Source organism: Rhea pennata, chromosome 13, assembly GCF_028389875.1.
Source record: "Rhea pennata isolate bPtePen1 chromosome 13, bPtePen1.pri, whole genome shotgun sequence".
NCBI lineage: Eukaryota > Metazoa > Chordata > Aves > Rheiformes > Rheidae > Rhea > Rhea pennata.
Genome location: NC_084675.1, coordinates 9,364,574 through 9,371,864, shown reverse-complemented (window position 1 = coordinate 9,371,864; position 7,291 = coordinate 9,364,574).

Genomic DNA, 7,291 nt, shown 5'->3' with positions numbered 1-7,291 from the left:
GAGCTTTCATGCTTCTCTAAGACTGGTCCAGTCTACTAAGCTTAGGTAGTATATCACATTCAAATTTTCAAGACAAACAAACAGAAGCCTTTGTAAGTGGAAAAGATCAGTGTTAAAGAAAAGTTTTGTTGATGTTTAAAAACATAGACCAATTATTAAAACAAGTTGGAACTTTTTCTCTACATGGTTATGACTCAGGACTAGAAAAAATATGTAGATTATAGCAGCATTTTTTGGGGTGCCCATTTTAAATTGCAACCCAAACTTAATTTTCCTTTCCCAAAGTTGGAAGTCAAACTGTAAGTCTCTTGTTACAAGCACATACTAAAACCAAATGTGAACCAGGTTCACATCAGAAATTTTCTTGTGTTTACTAATAGGCTACTTACAAAGATTATTTGTCAAGGAAGAAAGGCTATTCAACTCTCTTTTTCTGAGTGGTGGGCCCTGTTTAGGCAGAGGAGAAAGTTTCTGACTGTATGGTTGCACCTCCAGGACTCATTTAAGGGAAGGGAAAGTGCAATACTTTTCCAGTAGCAGTAGGGGGAATTGGTGACAACCAATACCTGCTGTTGTATTTATGCTTGGAACACTAGTGGAACATTTTGCAAATTGTCCTGAATGTGAATTGTTGTTCTTGCCAAATTGTTCATTATTTGTATTAGTTTTGGAGAAATATCTAACACACAAATAATTTCTGTTTCTTTCAGGTTTTAAAATATCTTGATTCAGCTACCTTGTGCAACTTTTTGCTTTTTATTAAAATTCCCACATTTGAAAATTGGTTGTTTAAATGATTTTATGAAACTGGGCTTTTCTGAAATGTTTGTGCTTGAGTTAGATACTTGAAATAGGAACTCTGTTAGTTGAAGCAATATGGAAACTGCATCTTAAAAGTGTGTTTCAAATCCCTATTGGTAAACTGATCTATGCTGGCTATAATGGAGCTTTTTACAGATATTGCTCTGATCCTCAGTATAATAATCTTCACTGAGATTATTCTTATACATACAATTAAACATATATTCAGTTGCTTGCAGGATGAGGCCCTAAATACTAGCATATAGAAAGTATCTTCAGTGAATTTGAATAGCAGAAACTTTAATTTGCAATCATAACATAAATATTAAGGTAACTTCTTTTTTCTAAAACTATTACTCAAAGTCATTTTAGGTATCTCAGAAAGAAAAAGGTCTAGAGCTCTCAGGTTTTTGTTATCTGTAATGTTTTCCTAGAATTTTTAACCACTTCTGATTATATCAAGCTCTCATTAGAAGATTTTGGTGTATGCTTCAATTAAAAATTTTCTTCTTATAGAAGTACAGAGAAGTACAGAACGCAAAGCCAGAAGTGGTTTGGCCTGAAATAACTTCACAATCCTGTGTAAAGACAAGCTGCTAGACCTCGTTCAAGCCTCTAGTTTTGCAGAGGGACAGACCTTTATATTTGCCCATCAAGGCAGGTTTCCCTTTTGTAGAGCTTATTGCAATGTTGCCATCTTAATGAACTTGTAGTGCTAAGCTTTGCATACGTTTCTTTAGTATCAAAAGGCAAACGTTTTAAAGATGATCCAAGGTATATATTCCATAATCAGTTCTTTCAGTTAATGAAACTGAGCCTGCCCTTTAATTTGAGAAAAAATTACATTTCTTTATTCCAAATTCCTATCAAAATATTCTGTGGTAAATAACTGAATCTTTATAAAAGGAAGAAAAGAAAAAAAATGCAGTTTCAGATACTTCAATTACTGAAAGTGAGTAGGTTTTTTTCATTAATGAAGTCTGCATCTGTTTTTGAGGCATTTTGCGTGTGTTTGCTGGAGTTTCTTAATTAGTTACAATAAACTGCAGGTGTATTGGCAAAAAATGTTAGTTAGCCTAGGAAATGTTCCAGAAGACAGGTTTGTGTTTTTTAATGTAAATAGCTATACCATTATGATTCACTTTAAAAGTTCCACACTGTGTGCTTGTTGTGTTTTTAAATATTATAGTTTCACTTGAATGGCTGACAAAACAAATGATAATGTAAGATTATAATCTTTATCATGAGAGGGCATTGAATGCTGTTGAATTATTTGCAGAAATGACAAGTGGTATTTGAAGGGATGTCACCATTACATAGCAGTCTTTTAGGAGCAGATACCCCAGCTTCAGCTGAAGTGGTGCAAAAAAAGTGTTACGTGCTTAATTGTCATCTAAAAAGTTAGTTGACAAGGGATATATTGTGTTGCAGTTTCAGAAACTATGCTAATGAGAGCAGTAATCTTGCTAATCTTGCAACTAGGAATTTTTAAAGCTCTTTAAAGTAGTTTTCTTACAGTATATCAAAATCTAGCCTTAGAATTATGGCCACTGTTTATTTTCTACCACTTTTGAAGCCCAAGGGTTTGTTTTTAAAATTTCATACATTTAAAGTCTTTTCTGAGTCTGACTACAGGAATGTAAATACCTTTTGTAAAGCACTGGCTATAGTTACTGAGCCAGGTTCTTGTGTATGTACTGCAGCTGTTTGGTTAAAATACAACGTTACAGCTCATTTGTGCTATTCTGGAAGGTTTTCTCCAGTGTAAAGGAGTTGGAAAATGAGACCAATAAATGCAAAGTATAAAGGGTGCAATAAGCTTGAAAGATGTGCTTATGATGGCTCTTCAAAGCTTTAAAGAGCCCTAGCATGTAGTAAGCCTAGTTGCATTTTGTTTTGCTGTGTGTGCAAGCTAAGATGAGAATAGGTATAAAAGCTACTATGTCTGAATAATAAAGGTTTACAGATAGCTTTACGTGAAATGTAACTGCTATAGAGTTAAGACTTATCAAAATGAATATTATTTATTCTTATATATGGTTCTATTGACTTGAATTTGACTGTTAAACTTACTAAACATTTTTCATCTGTATGAGTAAAGGGTTGTGAAATTGGATAATGTTTTGGGGACAGATGTAACTGATAAGGACAATCATGTATATTCCAAGGAATTAGATAGAATCTTAAAAGTCCTAATTAAATTAAATACCAAAAACAAAGTAGTAACAAAACAAGAATGGAAAATGAATGATTTGTCATCTAAGGCTTTTAGATCATAAGTTAACATTACAGGTGTAAAAAGCAATACCTATCTAGCTATTCAGTATAATGTATCAGTGGGTAAAGTTTTTCCTATTTGTTGGACTTTTGCATAGATGCTGGTTACTTTAGTGAGTATGGTTTTTCAGAATCTGGTACTAAATTTTAGTTTTACTTTAATGTCTGAAAAAGAATGATGATGTTTGGCTTACATTTTCTTGTACAGAACGTATTTTTTTTTCAGTTAAAGAAGAATATATTTTTCTCCGAATATACTGTGTTATTTTCAACTTTTTGTACAGACTTCAAGCCAAACTTTCACTGCATCTCACTCTATACAATCACTCTGACTTGCACAAAGTGTGTGTAAAAGATTTCTGATTTATTTACATGGCAAATGATAATCTTTTCAGAGATCTGTATGAAAACAATTCAATCAAGAATCAGGCTTACAGACCTTCTGTGAGAATAGGGTCCAATATAATCATACTATGTAAGTGGATTTAATCATCAACTGATGATTAATTATCTTAATTATATTATTCTGATATAAATTAGAATAGTTTCACCAATGTCAAGTCAATTTGGCTTATCTACAGCAACTGGACATGCTACACTTATGCAGTAGTGGTGAAAGCACTAACAAAAGCAAATGAAACTGTCTTTTCTTACCGTAAAAAAAAAGATGTATTTTCATTTGACTCCAGTGTATTTTCCTGTGTGTTTCAGAGCAAAGACAGTTCAATTAAATATCAGTGGAGGGCTATTTCTAGACAGAGACCTCTGGAAATTGCTCTAACCCTTTAACATTTGGAAAACCATATTTAGAGAAATAGAATGCCTTACTATATGTGCTTGGTTTCACAGTGATGAAAAAATAAGAAAACATTTTTGGGAAGATACGATCCCATTTCAACCTCTCTCACTAGAAGTAATAAGGAAGTCAGCCGTAAGTTTTGTTTTCTGATATAAAAGACTCCTAGATCAAAGTCAAGGAAAAGTAACTTGGAGGTAACCTGCTGTATATGAAAGATGAAACCTGAATTTCTATGAGTTATGCTATCTGCTCTTTCATACTGGTGTCATGTCAGTCTCCAGTCATCTCTGGTCTATTAGATCTTAAACCAGTACATTTTTTTCATATATGTAGAAAAATAAGAAGTCAGGACTATCAACAACTGCATTTATCTGTTTTTGAACACTGTTAAATGCAATTTTGCCATGGTACTCCTTGCCTTGGAATTCCTTGCCTGGTCAGTGCCTATTGTTTAGTGGTTTAAAATCATTCTCTGTGACTTCAGAAAAATTTATATTTATTTAAAACTATACTATACTTCTGAGTTCAGTACAATTTTTTTTAAGCTAGGACAAAATCTAATTTTGGAGTTTATTTTAGAAAATTATACTCTTAAGGAGACATAGTATACATGGTTATGAGATACAATCTTTTGGGTTTGAATAGAATAGTTATTTTGTTAAAACTTATAGCTGAGCTAGTCTTGCATCTAGTTACTGTTTAAAAGATAAACCATCAAGAAAAATTCAGGCTTAGAAGAGATGTTCATTTATCTATAGTTAGCGATGACATTTTCTCCCCTATGACCCTGTTCCTGTGCTTGAGCAGATGCACATTGATGACACCACTCGAGTCTATTATAAAATATTGGCAAGGTGGAAAGAATGACATTTTAAAGATGAGAAGTTTTAATTGCTTTTGTTCATTAAAGATCATCTGGAATTTTTCAGGAAATTATGGATGTTCTCCATTAGATGTGGTGTCTCTATAAGCCTTTATTGTAACTCAGGTTTATTTTATCTTTGTATATAAAGCACTTAGCACAATTTTTATAAATAATGATTGTCATTCTGCATATTAACATCAAACTTCTTATTTCAGTCTCAGTGGGCAGTGATGTGTTTTCTCATGCCTTAGGTTGTTACATAGTGGTTACATGAGCTTTTCAGTGTCTCATATGTTCATCCTACCTGCAGCATCTATTCTTAAACTCCTTTGCTTGATTTGCTTTGCTATCTTAGTCTCATTTGGAGATGAATGGCTGGGGAAGAAAGGGATGCTTTTTATCCTATTGCCTATGTAAAGTTCCCATAAATGAGCAGAAGTGGGTCTATCCAAAATACAGGTGCTGCAATTTCACATCATTCTTACGGTCTGCCAAAGGATAGGTAGGTTTTTTGTTTTCTTGCACTCAACAGCAGAAGCATCTACACAAGAACCAGGTAAAATCTGGTCCTCTGGTATAAGTGTTTCATCATGCTTTGAGTTGAAAATTACCAATGTAAGATAATGGAGGTGTTATTTAAATAATGTAAAAACAAATGATAGAATTTGTGGGGAAAACGGGAGTTTGTAGTAAACGCGTATGCCAAATGAATAGTATCTGACTCGGTCTATTTGTCAATTAACATTGCTATTTTAATTTTGTTTATTTTTCTCCCATAAACACTTCTGAACTGTAGCGTATTCACTCTGCAAACAATGAATAAGGATAGCTGATAGCAATTCTAAGATTTTGTATTTTTTACAGCTGTCTCAGCAATGCTGAGATCGTATATTTTCCCTTACACTGATGTAAATCAGGAGTTAAGTGTATTGATATCATTGGCTTAGAAGAGGAACAAATGAAGAAGAGACTTGGGTATTAGCTCTTACTATTTGAGCTTTCTCTTTCCCTGAGAAGTATTTCAGACAATAAGTCTGTCCCCTTTCCTTCCCATCAAGAAATAACTATAGCTATTATATCAGACCTGAACAGCTGAGTTGGGAATTGAACTGTGGTCTTCCACAACTCAAAGGCACTGTGTGATCTCTGTTAGCTGTTAATGAATTGTGTCAACTTGTTAGCTAACAGCAAAATCAATCTTATCAACTTTACTATCCAAAAGACATTATTACAATATAAAAGTTATTATTTGAAATTTGATGCATTCAGAAATACATCAAGAAAAATTACTGGAATTAAATCTTCCTGCCTTCTTTCCCAAAATACGTAACTTCTGAGAAATGTAGATTTTACATTCACTCTAGCTGTTTACATTTCTGAGAATTTCTTCTGCAAAGCATTGCTCTTCATGTATTTTAATTAAAAGAAAAAGAAGAAATAAATTGTTCTTGGCATATGTCATGCTAATGAGCAATACTTAAATTGAAAATACATCCTCATTGGTTTTACATGATAATTTCACTTTGAACTAAAAGACTCTGTTTATACAGGAACATTTTCTGGAAGCAGTAGGGGGCATCATTTCACTTTTGTAATTCTTCAGAGACATTATCCCAGTGCATTATATGTGCAAACTGTTTTTTTTTGTTTGTTTTTTTTTTTTTTTTTTTTTTTTTTGCTTATGGCATTAATCCTGGGGTTAAGGTTGGCCTGTGGTGAGCAATAATAAGTTTAACCTTTGACTTCATACAATAAGATGTAATTTATCATTTGTAGACTCTTTGTACGTCCTATTACCCTCACTTCTGCTTAAGATAAATTGAGACAAGTAAGCACTTGATATCAGTGATCTTCACTTGCAAAACATAAATCTAATTTACTTATTGCCTCAGCTTAGTTCTTTATCCTATGATTATGTCTTTTAAACTGTTCATTTTTTAAAAGTTTGATGAGTTAGTCAATTTCTGTAATTTATAGCGCGTTCTGTCCTTTTTGTAGATTTCAGACCAGTAAATATAAATCTTGGAAGGTCTAAATGTAGAAAATCTTCATGAAATGTGGAAGTAAAGCAAGTGAGCTACTCATATTGATTGTGTTTTCTTGATGTGTAACTCAGGAAAATCAGGAAAGCATTTTAAAATTAAAATTTAAAGAAAATTTAAAGATATTTTAACAGTTAGCAGCATGTAGAAAGATTGCTGTTATGGCCAGTGTTGTTAATTATAAAGTGTGTGTACCCATTATTTATAAAACCTCTTTTTGCTTCTAAATAGTAACTTTTAACATTTTCTTTTAACTTCTTTATTTTAAAGCTTTGATTTTTAATTTGCATTAGATGTTTACATTGCTTTTTGTTTTCTAATTGAAAAATATATTTATAGCAAGTTTATTACTCTCCATGCTCTTTAACAGAGAAAAACAATCTATTTTCTTAATTGTATATGCTGCGGGTGCTTCTTTTTCTCCCTTGTGAGAAGTTGCTGATTTATCAAGAATGTTTGAGTGGGGATAGGGGAGAGGTGTATACTGATTCCATAAAGTACATTTTG